Below are 19,909 nucleotides of genomic sequence, written 5' to 3' on the forward strand. Positions count from 1 at the left end.
TGGTACTGTACTTAGCCATCCGCTACTTCAGGTACTTCATCGAGGGCAGGTTTTTCACGGCCTTCACAGACCAAAAGCCCCTGACTTTCACCTCTGTGCCCCTGGTCTCGGAGTAAATCACAAATGTAAGGCACGTCTCCAGCAAGGACAATGGGGTGGCCAATGCATTGTCCAGACAAAGTATCCACGCGCTATCAGGAGGAGTGGATTTCATGGCACTGATGGAGGCACAGCAGAGCGACAAGGAGATGCCCAAATACAGAACTGCCATATCAGGACTGCAGCACCAGGACAAACCAGTCAGCACAGGTAACACCACCCTCCTGTGCAATGTGGCCACCAGCCAGGTCCGACCCATCATCCTAGCAGCTTGGAGATGGCAGGTTTTTGATTCCATCCACGGACTGCCTCACCCATCTCGTCCTGGGTGGCTCGGTTTGGATTACCATCCAACATCATTTTCTACATCATGGTCCAACCTCACTAGCCTGTGGGGTGCCCAGCTGCACCACATAACAGCCTACCACCCACAGTAAATGTGTTGGTAGAACACTTCTACAGGCACCTCAAGGCCGGTCTCATGTCCAAACTCAAAGGACCTAACTGGGTAGATGAGCTACCATGGCAACTGTTAGGGATCTGCACGGAACCTAAGGAGGACTTCAACACCTCTATGGCCAAACTTATTTATGGAGCTCCACTGGTGGTCCTGGGGGAATTCATACTGTCCCCAGGCGAACAGCAAGTCGACTCGGCAGCATTTCTCTGCAGACTGAGGGAAAGAGTCAGCAATTTGGCCCTGACTCCACCTTCCAGGCACGAACACATGAGGACTAACATAAATGATTGGGGGTATGTTTTAATTTGCTGGGGCCCACATTGTCCACTGCTGCAGAGGCCATATGAGAGTCCATTCCGGGTCATTCATAAGAATGCAGAAATGTTCAAGCTGGAGGTCAGAGGCAAGATGGAGGTCTTCTCCATGGACAGGCTAAAGCTGGCACACCTGGATCCAGCATGCCCAATTGAGATGCCAGCGCTACATCGGAGAGGCAGGCCACCGAAGCCAGCAGAGACTCTGCCTCCAGGCACCAAGGACAATGCCGCTGGTTCTGGGTTAAGTCGTGTGGTGGCCCGCCACCATGGCAATCAAGCTGGTACTCTGGGCAGTGAGCGCAACTTAAGGCCAGCAGCCCACGTAGTGGCACTGGACCCAACAAATGAACTGGCGAGTGGATGGCAAGGGCAGTTTAAAAGCCAGTGATCCCAAAATGACACTACCCTTGCTGCACAGCCAAATGACAGGGATAGCACATGGGAAAGAAGGGACTTGTTATGCAAAGAGATACCTGCACGTGAGAAACCAACCTTTATTATTGCTTAATCATGATGTAAGCAAAAGGGGGAAGCAGCGGGAATGCGAGGAGTATAAAAGTCAGGCCTGAGCCCCAAATAAAACACAGAGCTTAATCTGACTGCACTATATGTGTGTGTGTGTGTTCTTCCAAATAGCGCACGGCTACAGAGCGCTATTTTCAGAAATGTACACAAGCTTGAGTTCAAAGCACAAGGCAGTCTCATGAGCCATTCAGTTGATTGATGGCTCCAGTGCTAACACCAACTTCTAGTGACTGTGGACCTCTCTGATTAAGACATCCTAGCAGCTCCCGCTTTTGAGTTGTTTTACTCATATGAATGGAGACTTGGGTCCACTTGGAAGGGCCTTACTTGTTTGCGAACTCTTTGTGAAGTTCGTACATGTTTCCGTGGTACAGCAGGTAAAATCTTGTTTTCTTGTGAAGGTGGTGCTTGGTTGGTCATCGTTTTTTGCAGTTCAAAAGACTCCAACAGAGCGATCAAGCTGAGTTGCTCAGGTATCTCAGTGAGGTTACATTTGTTTGGTCTCAACTGGCTGTCATGTCTAGTCCATCTGTCCGGTCCAACCTGCACATGATGGAGAACCTTCTCGATCTTCCTCAGGATTCTCCCCAGCTGCTACTCATCTGATTTAACCATATAGTCTCGCACCAGCACATACTGTCCATCCTAAAAGATTCTTTGGTTTGATCCATGCTGGCAGTTGAACTGTCTTTCCATATCCAAATCCTGACATCCAGGTTCTGACTTTTGCGGGTAAATAATGTCAAATGGTGCTCTAATTTTCCTATCGAAAATGTTTTCAGCAGGCGAAGTGTCACCAGGAGTTTCTGGGTATGGAGTGATCCTGTAATTTAACAAGAATGTCTGCACGATCTTCTCCGTTGAACCCTCCCACTTTGCTTTGTGTAGAGCCCATTTGAATGAAACCACAAACCATTCTGCCTAATCATTGGACTGTGGTTTATATGGAGGCAAGCGAATATGAGTGATGCCATTTTGCTTGGAGAATAAATCGAAGTCGGCTGCCATGAATTGTGTCCCATTGTCCAAAACCAATGTTGCAAGAGCTCCAAAATGATTGAACATGAACTTGAGTTCCATAATTGTAGCTGAAGCAGTTGGCTGGGTTACTTTGATAATCTCCTGCCATTTGGAGCATGCATTGTTATGATCTCAAAGGACCCCAAAATCCAGTAGTAATAGATATTCACCACAACAAGTAGTTACTTAAACAAAAGTTGTTTTTAATTATCTTTAAACATGAAAAAAGAATCAAACTTTAACTTATCACTATTAACTTAACTATTCCAACTTAACCACCTTCTAATTCTAAGTGCATGTGTATGTAATGTGTGTGTAAATTTAAGAAAAGTTCTTTGGTTCACGGTTCAATCTCACTTCTCATTTTTTCCAAGTTCTCTGGTTGCAGGCAATTCTTATACTGTGCACAGAATTTAACATATATAAAGTTCACCAGGCTTTGGTGCTTGAAAGGTAAATGTTTACCATTCAGGAAGGTTCTTGTAGGTTTGCAAAGAGAGATATGTGTGTTCCAGGTTTTCCATAATGGAGGTACCACCATTAGTCACCTCAATGTCTTGCTGATGAAAATTGCCGCATCAGGGTTCTCCAGATGATAACCTCTTTCTTTCAGGTTACTACAGAGTTCCTTTCTGTTCCACTTATTCCAAGAGAAATATCAGACAGATAGCACTTCCAGCCATCTGCCACTCTGGAGCTTCTGTTTCAGTTCCCACAAGCTTCTCCTGGCTGACACTGTTCAGTCTCCCCCTCTCTCTCCATCACTGAGATTCCAACTGCCAGCCACATGTCCTCTCTTTCTCTTGCAGAACCCCCTCCTTCTCCAGAAAACAATAAGAGTTAGTCTTCTGCTCACATCTGTTGTTTTAGGTAAACAAACTTCTCTTTGACTTTTGAGTGAGCACTTTGCAGAGAGGTTAGAAATGTCCAACACAGACAACTTGACTCCAGTCCATTAATTTCATGACATAATTTCAATTAGCACCTACTTGTGAAATGTTCATAGCATTCTCCATAGTTTCTGTAAGGTCACTGAATATGATTTCTTCAGTTTTTCAAATAAGATCTGTTTTAAAGTGTGTATATGCATGTTACCTATTCTAATTTTACTAATTTATCTCCCAAAAACATTTCCAAATATTCCATCACATAGCATCCACTATGATTAGATAGTACTCACCATTAATTGGTCCTGCATAGTCTATATGAAAATGATTCCATGTCCCACTTGGTTGTGGTAAGAAATGTAAATTTGTCTTGACAGGGAATGTCATAGCCAAGACACACTGGATACTTGATCATGTTAGTTGTTGAATCTAGTCATCTGTCTGAGGCCAATAAACATAGGTTCATGCAAGTGCTTTTCCTTGATTTTTTTTTTCCCAGGATGTCCCCTGTGAAACTGTTTTAAGATTTCTGATTGCAGAGTTTTTGGTATCACAATTCTTCCTGCAAACAAAAGGTAGCTATTAGAGATTGTTAATGATCCTTGTCTTTTAAAAAATGATTGAATTTCCATTCTTGGACAAGTTTATGGCCACCCTGTACGATGGTAACGCATTATCTCTTGAAGAATATCATCTTCACTTGTGGCTTGTCTGACTCTTTCTGCTGTAACTAGCAGTGAGTTAATAACATCTTTGAATACCTGGTTGACCTCTGCCGCTACCGAGAGTTCCACGACAAGAATATCTACCGGCTCTGTTTTCTGTTCACTAATGAGTCGTGACAATACATCAGCTTGGCCAATACTTGTAGTTGGCAGGTATTTAATTTTAAAATCATACCCAAGTAGCATGATTGCCCATTTTTGCAGTCAGTTTGCCGTGTAAATTGGAATTCCTTTCTTTGAACCTAATACTGCTAATAGCACCTTGTGATCTGTCAGAAGAGTTAATTGTCATCCACGGAGCATTTTATGGAATTTCTTCACCACAAGAACAATTGCTAGAGCCTCCTTATCAATTTGTCCATTGCTACACTCTGGGACGGTTAGAGAGTGTGGTGTGTGGGCTATGGCCTTTCAATTCCCATTTGGGAATATGTGAGAAATGAGTGCACCCTCCCCAGATTGTGATGCATCTGAAGCTACAACAATCTTCAAGTTTGGTTTGTAGTGCATCCAAAGAATGTTCAAATTTAGCATTGCCTTAACTCGATTAAATGACTCTTGACATTTTGATGTCCAATTCCATTTGCTACCCTGTGTAAGGAGCTTGTTGAGTGGATCACAGAGTTTATGAATCTCCAGCAGAAATGAACTATAATGACTATTAAGACCCAAGAATGAACAGAGCGTGATCACACCTGTGGGTGCAGGTATGAGCTTAATAGCATCAGTGTTTTGTGGGTCCTGCTGCCATCTGCATTCATGAATGATGAAGCCCAGATATTTCAGTGACTCAATTTTTCTGGATGCACTCGAAAACCGTAGTCTCTGATGCAGGACAAAATGCAATTAAGATGATCAAACAATTCTCGAGTGTGCTCTCATGACCAGGGTATTATCTAGGTACACTTCAACTCCTGGAACACCATTCAGCATTTTGTCTATGATCTGTTGAAAGATAACTGGAGCAGTCTTCTCTCCGAATGGTTAGAAATTCTCTGGATTCGTTATCAACCTCTACCTTTAGATATGCCTCTGCTCAGTCGATATTCGCAAAGCATTTGCCACCATTCAGCTTCGTGAATAGGTCATTAGGCAATGGCAGTGGGTATTGATGGGTGTCCAGTGCTGCATTCAGAGCAGTTGAGAAATCAGCACACAGATGAATGGATCCATTTGATTTCTTTACCACCACAATAGGTGCAGCCCATGATGAGTTCAATTACTCCTTCATATTGCAGCCGTTCCATTTCTTGCTCCACTTCTTGTAGTACTGTGTATGGGACAGGTCATTTTGGCTTGAAAGTTGGTTTCACATTTGGCAGAAGACAGAATTTCGCCTTCATTTTACTGCAATGTTTGAGGCCTTTGGAAAATATCATTGCATCGCGTTGCTTTAACTGTATCAGCAACTCTTGTGCTGTATGTGCCACTTCCAACTTTTGACAAGTTTCATCGTCGATGGACCAGTAGGTTCAACCTTTCAATCCAGTGGAGACCCATGAAATCGAGGTTAGGACATTTTACCAGATAACATGATTTGTTTAAGCTGACAGAACAGTCAACTTTGCCTTACAACTCCAGGAAGCATTCCATGTCAATTTGAAGCCTCACTGGGATGCCGTTAATGTGCATTTTCACATAGGTCCTGCATTTGGCATTAGCCACCTTGAAAGTCACTATGATAGGTTTCACTTGTGTTTATCAATTGAACTTAGCAAGTATTTTCCATCTGCCAGTTCTACAGCATTCTGCTTTATGTCCCTGATGCTTGCCTTTACTGCAGTGCTGCCATCTGTACAGGCAGTCATGAGGGTAGTGCCACTCATGGCAGTTCTAACAGGCACTAGGCAGTTTGGCTGGATGGGTCACACTTTTTTTGGTCTAGCAGAGTCTGCTAACTTGACTGTCTGGACGCTGCTTGAAAATAGATGTGCCATTTCTAACATTTTGGTGTCGGTTTTAAATTAATTAAGTATTGGCATTCGGCAGTTAATTTTCGAAGGATCATGCCAGACTCCTGATCAATCTTCACCAGCAACTGCGTTCTGAGGTCTGCATCTTGGTATGACTGCATTCCTGCTACAAAGACTAGACACTTTAACTGGCCTTCAAACAGCGTAGAGAGTTTAAAATGCTCACACTCTCGACTTACCATACTCGTGCGTGCCACAAAATCTTAAGTATCTCTCTTGGTCCTTTTTAAACACTGATACTGAATGTTGAACAGTGATGTTTATTCACCGAATATTTCTACCATTACATCAAGTGTTTCCCTGAAACTGAGCTCCCGGGAAAGTTTTGGCAGAATAAAATTTATGTAGCACTTGTGTTCTCGAGTGCCTAACTTCCTCAACAACAGCCTATTTTTGCACATCTCACTGAACTTGGAAAAGTCCACTGAAAACAAGTCTTCAAACTTTTTGTACCAAGTATCAAAAGTGCACGACTCTGAGTCATAATTAAACTCAGTGATAGAGTTCATTAATGTGTCTGCAGAATTTCTCACCTTCCTCAATGATTGAAGCTCCATTGGACATTTTTGCTGCAAGCTTGTCCACGAGCTTTGCTTATATCATTTCAAAGCTCTCTTGCTGCTGTTTGAGGACAACCTTGAGCTGTTCCATTGTTACTGACAATTTTATTCAGCCTCGTTGCCAAAATATGTTGTAACAGTGCTCAAAATGTTTGGGCTGCACGCGGAGCTGCGGAATCTAACTCCCAATTTGAGTTTACTCAGAGAATTAGCGTTAGACACAAAGATTCACCAAACCACACCCAAACTCTCTTTACTTCTTTTACTTACAAAAAAATGAAATGTGCTATTTATAGAAATTTACACAAGCTTGACTTCAAGGCACAAGACAGTCTCGTGAGCCATTCATTTGATTGATGGCTCCAGTAGTTACACCCACCTCTGGCATCCTTGAATTTTCATCAGTCCCAGAAAACCCCAAGGGTGAGTACTTAGTCCCCTGCTCTACTCATTGTTCACGCATGACTGTGTGTCTAAGTACACCAACACCATTACAAGTTTGCTGATGAGACCACTGTATCAAAGGGAGCAATGAGTTGCCATCTGAAGATTGAAAACTTGGCTGAATGGTGTACTAATAATAACCTCTCACACAATGTCACCAAGTCCAGGGTACTGATTGTAGACTTTAGGAAAGGAAAACCAGAGGTACATGATCCAATAATCATTGGGGTAATCAGAGGTGGAGAGGATGTGCAAATTTATATTTCTTAGAATCACTAGCTCGAAGGTCCACAGACACATCATATTAATATGTTACATCACAGATCAGCAGCAATAGAAATTCACCAAGAGGCTTATTTTTAAAACAATAAATTTATTAGAAACTACTAATAATACAGTAACTTATCTAAAATTGACCTCCAACGATGCGTGAATATACTTACATGTAATTGTGTGTGTGTGTGTGTGTGTGTGTGTGTGTGTGTGTGTGTGTGCGCGCGCGCGTGTGGAATACCCAAACCATTACAGCTCAGGCACAATTCTGGAAAGTCAATTCACAGTTCAGTCAAAATCCTGTGTTAAAACACAAGCTTTTAAATTGATGCTCAGAAGTAATTACAAAGGAGGTGAGACTGAGTGATCAGACTTAAGAAAACTCACAAATCCTTATCGAGTTGCTTCCAGAGAAATGTTCTTTCATATGAACGGTTGTAACAACTCCCCTCCTCCTTGCGTAGTGGTAACTAAATGTGTGACTTCCATGATGCTTCCAAAACCTAGGTACTGGTCAGTCAAAATGAGCGTAAGAATGGTCATGATCCAATGAAGCAATTCTCCTGCTTCCTTTACCCAGATATGGGTCAATCAAAATGACCATTACAATGGTCATGGTGGTTTAATAATTCCCCTGATGAGGAGAATCATCCAAACTGTCCATTTCACACAAAGATACCTCACCTCTGTGTTTTTAGATGGCTGGGTGATCAATATTGAAATACTGTTTATTTATGTGTCCCAATCACATGACTCATAATCATGCATCCCAGTTTTTTTTCCCTGGTACTTCTGTTCCTAGTTAAGAGCATCACTTTGCTTATAGTTTGGACCTGATGGTTCATGCAGTTTGTGAAATGTTGTGAAATCTATGAATGTTTGCGGCCTGCGCCAAACCCCAAAGTATGTCACTCACTAAATAAAACAGGAGTTTGTAATACTTCCCCCCCCCCCCCACAAAGAAACATTTGAGCTGTAAGAGCAACATTTTAACTAAAACCTATAATGTTTGAAATCCTAGATTCATTATTGGTTGATGGTATAATTCTTTTTATTCAAATCGGCATGGTTCCTATTCTGAATTTTATTTATTTTTAATTTCAATACATTTACAAGTTAGGATATTAAAAGCAGAATATAAAGCAAGAATTTTGTCTGATCACCTCATTTAATGACAATTGTAATCCCTGATAAAGAGAAATCAGTTTATAGATGGAGATTGAACTCATTATTAAAAAGAACAGATTTTTGTGACTTTATTAGAGAAAAAATTGTTATTTTGTGATACAAACGAACTATGTGAATAATCTATTTGTAATATGGAATGCTTTGAAAGCATATTTGAGAGGAAAAATTATAAGATTTATCTCTAAAATCATAAAGAACTCTATGAAAGACGTAGATCAATTAGAACAAGAAATAACAGTTTTGGAAAAAGATCTTCAGAAGAGAAGCTCAGAGGATAAACATAGTCAACTAATTAATAAAAAAAAAACTTTTAATTATTACAAACAGAACAGAAAAGGCATTTACAAGAACTAAACAGAGATATTATGAGTTAGGTGAACGATCATATAAAGTATGGCAATTGAAAGCAGAACAAGTAGCAAGAATGATTAATGTTAATTCAAATTTATTGGAATGTTGTCAGTTATAAACCTCAAGAAATAAGAATTTTTAAAGAAATTCTATTCTAAATTATATAAGTCAGAGACTTTGAAAGATGAGAATAAAATAGATATATATCACAAGATTACTTTGAATCAAAACTATCTTGTATCTTTTTCAAAGGACAATCGATTTTTTAATATTTTGTTTAATAAAGTATTAAAAATATTGAAGATTGTTATGAATAAGATCAATTGATGTCATTTGAGCAATTAAGAAATAAATATGGAATAGCTAGTAATACTCTTTTTAGTTATTTTCAATTGAGAGGATATTTGAGGGAAAAGTTAGGTCCAGAGAAGCTATTGTAGTGAGGTTGAAACTCTTATTAAGAGAAGAAATACTAAGAAATTTACTTCTGCAATGTATCTTTTATTGCAAGCAGGAACTATTAAACAGGGAGTGCATAAATCTGAACAGAAATGGGAGTTAGATTTGAAAATTACAATTGATGAACAAAGATGGCCAGATCTCGGTCAAGATTGTATGGCAAACACTATTAATGTAAGATATAGATTAGTTCAATATAATTTTTGACATCAATTATATTTGATGCTGTGCTCACGCTGTGTTGCAGCAAGAGAAAGAAGGAGTCTGACTTGAGTGGCGCCAATTGGGAAACTGTTTACTTGTTCATATATATGTGCATTTTAAACATTCCTCTCAGGAACCTCCGCTTGCCATGCAGCGGAAATGATGTCACCTTCTGGCTTGCGGTTCGCCCCGCAGTCAGATCATCCCCCAGTTGCTGATGTCACTGGTTTACCCTTGACTGTATGACCTGGTTTGAACTGGAAAATAGAGGTAAAACATCTGGCAACTGCACCTGCTCTGGCTGTTTTGGTGTCCTCGCCTTCATGGTGTGGGCACTGTTACTGGTCGGTTGAGATCTAGGTGTGCTGCTTTAAGGCGGTTGATGTTGAATTTCTCTTCACGCCCACCGATGTCCAGGATATAAGTCATGATGTTGTGGCATACCACCTTCAATGGACCCTCGTAGGGACACTGTAGGGGCAGTCTGTGCGTGTTTCTCCAGACAAAGACGTGCCCTCAGCACTGTAAGTCCTTAGGCACAAAGGATATCATTGTGACATGGCAGACATCGGAATAGGGGCCAGTTTACCGAACCACTCAAGCAGTTTGCTGAGGCCCTCTAATGGTGCATGTTCCTGCCCTCGAATTGCGGGCAAAAACTCTGCAAGCACCATGAGTGGGGATCTGTATACCAGCTCTGCCAATGAAGATTTCAGGTCCTCTTTGAGCGCCACTCATATGCCGAGCAGCATCCAGGGTAGTTCATCCACCCAGTCTAGCCCTTGGAGGTGTGCCTTCAGGGTGGCCTTTAAGTGCCTGTGGAAGCCCTTGACTAGGCTATTCAGCTGCAGGTGGTTGGCTGTTGTATGGTGGAGCTGTGATCCCAGCAAGTGCAACAGTGCGTTCTACAGTGCGGATGTGAAGTACTGACCCGTGTCCAAGGTGATGTGGGCCGGGAGGCATAAACGCATCACCCAGGTGGAAATGAGCGCCCTGGCGCATGACTCTGTGGAGGCATCTGCAAGGGGAATTGCCTCCAGCCATCTTATGAACCTGTCCACCAAGGTGAACAGGTACCTTGATCCCCTTGACACTGGTAAGGGGCCAACAATGTACATGTTCGAACCTCCGCTGTGATGGTTGGAAAGGGTGGAACAAAGCCTTCATGTTGTGGTTTGGCAGTCTCTATACATTCTGGCCCAGTGCCTGACCTACTTTCAGAGGCCATGCCACGTTAACTTATTGGATATAAGCCAGATGGTCTCCAGGATGGAGGGGTGGACTAAACTGTGCAGAGTGTCAAAAAAGGCGGTGTCTCCAAGTGGCCAGGATGATGGACCAAGGTTGATATGTGGATATATCACAAAGGTATGTTGGATCCCCGGTCTGATGGCAATGTCCTCTAGGTGAAGGCCCAAAACCACAGTCCTTTATGCTGGGATCTCCGTGTCCTGGCAATGAGCTTCTGCTAATGCCACATAGTCCACCCCTGGTGATAGGGGATGCACCACTTACACAGGCACATGACAGTGCATTGGCAACCACATTGCTCTTCCCAGAGATGTGTCTTATTTTGGTGGTAAACTCCGAGGCATAAGAGAGGTGGCATTGTTGGCTGGATGACCATGGGTCCGATATTTTGGTGAAGATGAAGATTAGAGGCTTGTGGTCAGTGAAGACGGTGAACACCCTTCCTCCGAAAATGCTGGATGGCCAGGTACAGGGCTAGCAGCTCGCTGTCAAAGGCACTGTATTTGATCTCTGGGGAGGGGGTGTCATAGGTGCCAGCTGAAGAACACCAGCGGCTTACATTGGTGTTCCAGGATGCCATCCACCACCGAGCCGTAGGCACCCACTGTGAGGGCAGTCAGCATGACCACTTGGGGGTGGACCAGGTGTGTGGCATTCACCAGGCATCCTTGGTTTTCTCAAACGCCAGGAGTGCTTGTCCCAGACATAGAGTAGGTTATTTCGGTGGCCGGCCACCATAGCCATTAGTGACGGCCAGCTGTGGCATTTCCCGGAAACGTACATGGAGGTCAGCAATGGCATACTCCATTGGGGGTAGATACACCAGGAATCTGCATTGGTGTCATCCCTGTTTGAGGGTGCATACAGCTTCACTGCTGGGGTGCCTAGAGCCTGGGCCTTTGGGTGTGACCCAGCACTAATCTCCCTGCTGCATCACATGCCACAGGCCCTCTGCACAGGTAGCCACCCTGCAAGGGGTCACTGAAATCTTTGTCAGCTAGCAAGAGGCAGATGTCTTCAGTCATCTGCTCTAGAATTTTTTTTTTTTCAAAAGCAGGCAGGGCTTATGGCCTTCTACCAGAGCCAACTCATCACTCATTAAAGCTGATGGTGTGCGGTCACCTAGGCCACACATGTCAAACTCAGGCCCGCGGGCCAAATTTAGCCTGTGATATAATTATATTTGGCCCGCAAGATCATACAAATATGTATTAGAGCTGGCCCGCTGGCCGCCGCGCCAGTATAGCGCATGCACAGCTAATACTACAAACCCCAGAATGCTTTGCAAATGCGTTGGCACTGGCCCGTCAGCCCCCTAATCGCCCCCACCTCCTCTACTTTCATTAGCATCTGCGATCTGTCGCCGAACTCACATGTAATAAACCCCTTACGAAAAATGGCCAAACGAAAGACAGAAAACAGGACCTTTCAAGACAGGTAGGAGGGAGACTATATGTTTATCATTTTAAAAGACAAACCTGTTTGTCATTGAAGCAAGTTGTTATTTTTTTGACTTGTTGGCTTGTGAAAAAAAATACATTTAAAAGGAGCTTAAAGGCTATAGAGAAATATTATTTATTGAATATTTTAATTCTCATTTGTTAATGCTTCTTCTGGAAAGAGTTTAACCAAAACTATCATTAAACATTTATTTTAATAAGAAAAAGTTTAACATTACATATGCTGAAAGAAGAGAAAACATGCAGATATTGTTTAAAATTTTCAATAAATATTTAGTTTGGCCCACGACTTAGTCCAAGTTTTTAATTTTGGCCCTCTGTGAATTTGAGTTTGACACCCCTGACCTAGGCCATCCACGTGCAGGAGCCGCACGTCTTGTTCACGGTGGGTGAGATGGAACATCCAGAGGAGGAGGGCTTTAAGTGCTTTGTACTTGATGTTACCCAATGGCTGATGCAGGAAAATTATCACACGACTTGCCATCTCCTGGTCGAGGAGTCTCATCACATTTGGTGGCATCTGCAACTCTCTGCCTGATTTGGAACAGTGCTTCAGCTTGTTCAAAACAGACGGTTGGCAGAGTCATCCAAAAGGAAGGGAGTATGAGGGAGACTGCACATTCCGAAGCTGTGTTGTCCATGCTGGGCCTATCGGGGTCACTAATGTGGCCATGCTTTGCCGCAGTGAGAGAAAAAAGGAGTCTGACTCAAGTGGCATCCAGTTGGAAAACTGTTTACTTGTTTGCACGCGCACATTTTAAACATTCCTCCCAGGAACCCCCGCATGCCATGGGGCAGAACTGTTGTCACCTTCTGGCCCGCAGTTTATCCCACAGTCAGAGTCCTCCAAGTTGTTGACGTCAATGGTTCACCCGTGTCTTTCTGAACTGGTTCAAACTGTGCTTAGGTGAGCCACCACAACACCACAAAAATTTAATAGAATGAAATCAGATTTATCAGATCAATATTTTAGATATGGTGAAGAGATAGGTACCTCCTTGCATACAACTTGGTCATGTCCCAAGGTTAGACCTTTTGTTACAGGCATCGTATTTCCACAAAACCCAGATTTGTTCCTATTGGGGAGTATAGAAGGAACAAGACCCAAGTTGAAGTTATCAATGTACCAAATGAAATTTGTTAAAATAGCATTAGCAGTAGCAAGGAAATGTATCACAGTGATTTGGAAATCGGATTCACATTTAGGTATGGGAAGATGGAATGCAGAAATTCAAAGCTGTATCGCTTTGGAGAAAATTACATATAATTTGAGAAATAAATATGGTATATTTTTGCAAAACTGGAGCCCATATATGCAAATTTTAGGTCTAATTATGTGGAAATATTCTTCCAGCCTCTCAAGACCTGCATCAATCTTCTTCTCTAAACAGACCATATAAACTTTGTTGGAGTCTAATGTGTTGGAAGGCGATAATTTGAGCAATCAATGATGCTCGGGTAGCACACTGCTACAGTTAGAGTTCAGGGTTATAGCTCGAAGAAAGAGGTGTACACCGAGAGAGTGCATTTGGTTACCTGCTCCACCTTTTATAGGCTGACTACTGCATCTCCATGGGCTTGGCTTGTGATCTGCCAGCCGCGGGTTGAACCCCCTGAGATCCGCTGCTGGTGATTGGCTGGTTTAGCCTCTGCTGTTGCAGCCTATGGTAACGGGTTGGTCAGCTCACATGTCATCTGGTTCAATCACCACGTTCGACAGCCTTTTCCTGTGTCGGTCTGTGGAGTAAGCTTCGGACCGCTACATTAGCTTTCTTTTTTCTTTTATTTTGTATTATAATATATATCTTTATATATATATTTTGGGGGGTGAGGGGGTGGGGGAGGGAGGGAAGGGGAAAGGTTATAGCCATCATGTAATGAATGAAATGTTCTTAAATTTAAACATTATTGTTTTGTATAATGCTTTATTAATTACATGTATGCAAAATTTTAAATAATTTTTTAGAAATAGTCACTTCACCTCTGTGTATTCAGTTGGCTGGCTGATCAATACTGAAATATTGTTTCTTTATGTGTCCCAATCACATGACTCATAATCACTTGTCCCATCTGTTTTTTTTTCCTGGATAAACAACTATTGTTCTTTAGTTCTTAGTTGAGAGCATCATTGTTTATAGTTTGGACCTGATGGTGCCATGCAGTCTGTGAAACATGAAATCTGTGAATATTTCCACCAATCCCCAAAATGTGTCACACACTAAATAAAACAAGAGCTTGTAATAAATACAATTGTGAAGAATGCACAACAGCACATCTACTTCCTCAGGTGTTTGTGGAGGCTCAGAATGCCATTGGAAACCTTGGCAAACTTCTCTAGATGTGTACTGGAAAGTGTGCTGACCAGCTACATCATGGTCTGGTATGGGGGCACGAATACTGCAAAAGTTAGTGGAGTCAGCCTAGTACATCACAGACAAAACTCTCCCCACCATCGAGAATATCATGGATCACTACAGTCAGAGAGTAGCATCAATTATCAAGGATCTGCACCACCCAGGGCATGCTCTGTTCTCATTGCTGCCATCAGGAAGTAGGTACAGGTGCCACAGGACTTGTACCACCAGTTTCAGGAATAGTTACTACACCTCAGCATTCAGACTCCAAAACAATAGACGCATACAGAGACTCATGTAAGGTTTCATTATTTATAACTGTATATTTATACCCACATTTTTATTTGCATATTTTGTTTATTTTTTTTCTTCTTTTAGTACAGTTTACAATCACTGGCAACAAAAATTCTGTCTGGCCTGCAGAGAAATGAATCTCAGGGTTGTATGTAATGTCATCCATGTACTCTGACAATGAATTTGAACATTAAATTTGATCTTTGAACTTTGATAAGTGTTTTCAGAGACATATATGAAACACATCTGCCCCATCGTACTTTCTCTCTCTCTCTCTCTCTCTCACACACACACACACACACACACACACACACACACACACACACACACACACACACACACACACACACACACACACACACACACACACACACACACACACACACACTTCTTTCCTCTCCTCAGGGTTTTTGAATTGAAACATGACTGTTTATTTCTTTCTACAAATGCAACCTAACCTGTTGAGTATTTTCAGCATTTTCTGTTTATCTTTAAGATTTCCTCCTGCTCCTGTTTTGATTTCTGCCTTCACATGTGTACTGCAGTGTCAAGAAAATAGCACAACACCATTTTCTTAAAGACAATCATGAGTGAACAGTAGATGCTGGCCTGCTATCGCCATCTACATACAAGAATCTAATTTTATTTTGCCCATATCCATATATTGCTGACATTGGTGACATTTGCTACTGTGGTAAGTCAATGTGGATCATCCAAAGCAATTGATAAAGCTCTACACCATGTCATGACCTTCCAGACATAAACCACTTCATGTCGGTGAGCCAGAACCAGCCCTACCCCCCAAAATGAACTAGCTCAGCTATGCCTTATAGCTCAGCTGGCAATCAAGCCCATCAAAAATATTAAATGTTTTTGATTTTTCTGAGATTGCAAAGTATTCAAGAATGTTAAAATATTTAGATAGATTGTGAATCTTATAAATAAATCAAATGAATTCAAAACATGTGAATTGACTAAATATTACCTTGGTTCCTCAAATTAATTCTTCTCCATTTAAATGAATGGGGCATTGTTCTCTATTGGAGTCAAATTCCTCATCAAATTGGTGGTAGTTGCGCGAAACTTGCATTCTTCCACTTCCAGCTCCAGCGCACAGCTGGGGAGTCCTGAGAGAATAACTGCCAGGATAGTTCTGCATTCCCACATGCATGTTTGGAAATCCTAAACTTGCTGGCACTTACAGTAGATGAATAACTGTCGGCAGTTACGTCTGAATCTGTTGGCATTTCCCTGCAAAATCTGGACAGCAAGCTTCATAAACCAAAAAGTAGCAAGATTAAATGAGCATCAACATTGTGACTTCAGGGTACAATGGTTATATGGTTATTATAGGGTACGTTTCTCAGAAAAAAAAAATAATTCAGGATATCTTGCACAATTTCTTTTTCTGTTTCTATTATTGGAAATATATTAATTAAGTGTTCAATATTTTGATTAAAATATATACTGAATTATTGTGAAAATATTCCTTTGTGCTTCAGATGCTGATCATGTGAGCTTGTTGACCTGTTTATGTTCCCATGTGAAACAATTCTTTGAACATTATTCATGTATGCTATTTCCTGATAAAGTTGTTGGGATGCATTGCAATTGAAGTACACAGATTTAATATAATTTCCAAGTTCAATGTCCATCTTGTGTCGAATTGCTGAGAAATTATGCTCTCCATCTAGGTAAATTTCCAAAATTCCTGCTCCTGACTGAAATCCCAGGAATTCTGCCTTAGGTCCTTTAGTTGAATGCAGGTTCAGAATGAATTAAGGCATGATCTGATTAGCTAATTTGTGATCATTATCTAGGTTTATGAAAATCCACTTCCATGAGTTACAGTTAACGTTATACAGTACAAAACCGAGCCCTAAAGCTCAACTTACCCATGGCAGCCAAAGCTGCTTACCTGAGCTACTTCCATTTGCCCATATCCCTCTAAACCAGGAGTGGGCAACTATTTTTTTTTAACTCGCATTCCACCTATGCCATAATCCCTATTGGAAAGAAAAAGTTTGAAATCCACTGTTTTAATCGTACCTGATTGACTCGTTATGTGCACGGTTTCAGAGCTCCAAAGGAAATGGACCAATGATTATTTTTCTCAAGCAAAATATTTCAGTAACAATTGGGTCTGGAGCAGGGATTCTGAACCTTCCCTTCCCACTCACATACCACCTTAAGCAATCCCTTACTGATCAGTGAGCACTTATGGCATAGGGAATACTTAAGGTGGCATGTGAGTTTTAAAAAATTAGTTGCCCACCCCTGCTCTAAACCTTTGTTATCCATTTCTCTATCCAAATACTTTTTAAACATTGTAATTGTACTTACCATCACCACTTCTTCTGGCAGTTTGTTCTTCCTACCTATCATCCTCTATGTGAAAAAGTTGCCCCTCTGGTGCCTATTAGATCTTTCTCCTTTCATCTTAAATCTATGCCCTCTGGTTTTAGACTCCTCTTCTCTGGAGAAAAGACTGTGATCATTTACCTTATCTATACTGCTGAGAAACACACGAGCTGCAGGATACCAAATCTTGAGTGAATAATAAGAAGCTGGAGGGATTCAACCGGTCAGACAGAATCCATAGGGAGAAATTATCAGTCAACCTTTCTGGTCACGGCCCTTTGTTGAGACCCTAGAGAACTCAATGTTCCAGGGGAAAAAAGCCTCAGCCTGTCCAGTCTCTTTTTATAGCTTAAGCCTTCTTGCCTCAGTAACATCCTTGTCAACCTCTTCTAAATCCTTTCCATTTTAATGATATCTTTCAGAAAGGAGACCATAACCACACACAATACTCTAATTGTAGTCTCACCAATGCCTTGTACAGTTGTAACAGGGCATCCCAATTTTTACATTCTGTGCTCTGACTGATTAAAATAAGTATGCTAAACACCTTCTTCAATGTCCAGCCAGCGTGGTTAAAGGACAAACATTACAAACTGTATTGGAAACGCCTTGCAGGATCTGATGTCTCATTCTCTTTCTTTGCCTGAATTGATGGGTTTTTTTCCAGCATGTTCTGTTTCATTTCAGATTTCTAGACTTTTTATTTTCATCATATTAATGACCAGGGAATGCAAACAGAGAATGCAACTGCATTTTGGAAATAAGGGACCATCAATAGAATAACAGGGACTAAATACAAGGGTCAATGAAAGATATCTATTGAATATGCTCGACTCAAACAATACAATCTTTTTCAGGGCTTGCCTGATTTCAATAGCTTTTGATATATGGGTAAAATCATTTTAATTTGCCTTTAGCACAAATAGTTTTCATTGGTTTTTTTTATAGATTGTTGATATTGTCGCTCTTCTTGCCGATCTCCTCGTTTGATTCTCCTCCTCTTCATTGAGGTCTGTATATGTCTGAAGCTTGTTCTATAACCGCAGAACCAAGGTTGTATGTATTTTGGTTGTCTTCAGCTTGTCAAAACATTGAGTTGTCACATGCCTGGTATATCCAGCTTCTCAGTTTAAGCTGTTACAAAGTAGTGATCACTGCCAAAATTTGTCACTGGTCACAATCTTTTGTTATTGGTCACTACATAGCTCCTCTTTCTGACAGTTGGAAAACATTGTGTCAATTTGTGAATTTTAAGATGTTAGAAAATCATTTAGCTAATGACTAAATTATTTATATCATAGATATAACAAGCATCTTTCCATTTTCATTGCACTCAACTATGGAGGTTTCATCTTGTCAAGGGCTACTATGCAGAGATCCAGTTAAACCTTTGAAATCATTTTGCAAGAGGATCATTAAGACCATCAAGCTTATACAAATTAGGTCATCATAATGCGAATGGAAAACTTGAACAATGCTCTTGGCTTTTGCAAATGCCTGTTCATTCCTCCTCCTTGCTGATTATCTCTTTGTATTAAAGCTGTTTGGTTTTTGGTTTGTGTTCCAATGGTTGTTTTGCTTTTAGCTGCAGTTATGAAATTCCATCATCCCCAACATGATTGATTAATACCTCAATACTCATTTGTCATAAAATATTCCATGGCACAATAAGATGAAAGAAAAAAGTTCTAAGATGAATCTGAAATCAGCTTCTTCACTCAGAGGTTTGTCAGTATTTGGAATGAGTAACCAGAGCAAACTGTTGAAGCAGCCACAATTACAACTTCAAAAAGATATTTGGACAGATTTATGGATAGGAAAAACTTAGAAGGATATAGACCAAATGCAGGTAAGTGGAACTAGTCCAAAACTTCGTTGGCATGAATGAGTTGGGCCGAAAGGTCTGTTCTATGCTTTATAATTCAATGATTCCATGATTTTGTTCCATTATTTGTTTGGGAGAAAATCTTCTAATTTATTGTTTTACTTTTATCAAAAATAATAATCTTGAACTTACATTTTTTAATTCATTTTTGGGATCTGGATCTTGCTGGCATGGTCAGCATTTACGATCCATCACTAATTGCCCTTGACAAGAAGGTGAGCTACCTTCTTGAATCATTTTGCAACCCTTTTGGTGAAAGCACATCCACAATGCTGCTGTGTAAGGAGTCCAAAGCTTTTGAATGAGCAGCAATGAATTACAGGGAGCATAAACCCTTTTTCCACTGGCATCCCAGTTAATTGGCCATGAGTGCCAATTGGAAGCCATTTGTGCTATTCCCACTGGGCCACCTTTAACCAGGAAACTGGCTGCTTTTCGAGTGAACACAACTCACCTCCAGGGATCAGAGAATTCTACCTTCGACCAGAAATATCTTGTGTGACATAACACACAATAACAGGAAGTTACATCATCATTCTTCAGAACTGTGGCGGACATCAGACAGGTCGCTTTGGATGTCCTGAATTTGTGTGAATTTGTTGGCAGACAGTCAGGTCTTATTAGTCTCCTTATCTGCAAGTTAATGCAACAATGGGGGAACCTAATCGAATCCATGCACCTGCTCTTAGGGGGAAGAATTTTACTGATTATAATGTGGATTAGCTGGGAGGGATTTGAGGAGGAGAGTTGGGCTGTGTTGATAAACCACAAGAGAAAATGTCTGGTTATAATGCAGTATTTTGAAATTGTAGCAGAAGA

At 41.2% G+C, this 19,909-nt stretch overlaps 1 long non-coding RNA gene across 1 annotated transcript in view; it reads left to right on the forward strand.

Annotated features, from left to right (window-relative positions):
* Positions 1-19,909, forward strand: part of LOC138753210 (uncharacterized) — a 101,381-nt gene that overhangs the window by 76,027 nt on the left and 5,445 nt on the right. The window contains exon 4 of the long non-coding RNA XR_011351035.1: positions 18,154-18,215. This is a non-coding gene — a long non-coding RNA (uncharacterized lncRNA). The remainder of the gene's footprint in view (positions 1-18,153; positions 18,216-19,909) is intronic.

The sequence above is a fragment of the Narcine bancroftii genome, chromosome 1, assembly GCF_036971445.1.
Source record: "Narcine bancroftii isolate sNarBan1 chromosome 1, sNarBan1.hap1, whole genome shotgun sequence".
Taxonomy (NCBI): Eukaryota; Metazoa; Chordata; class Chondrichthyes; order Torpediniformes; family Narcinidae; genus Narcine; species Narcine bancroftii.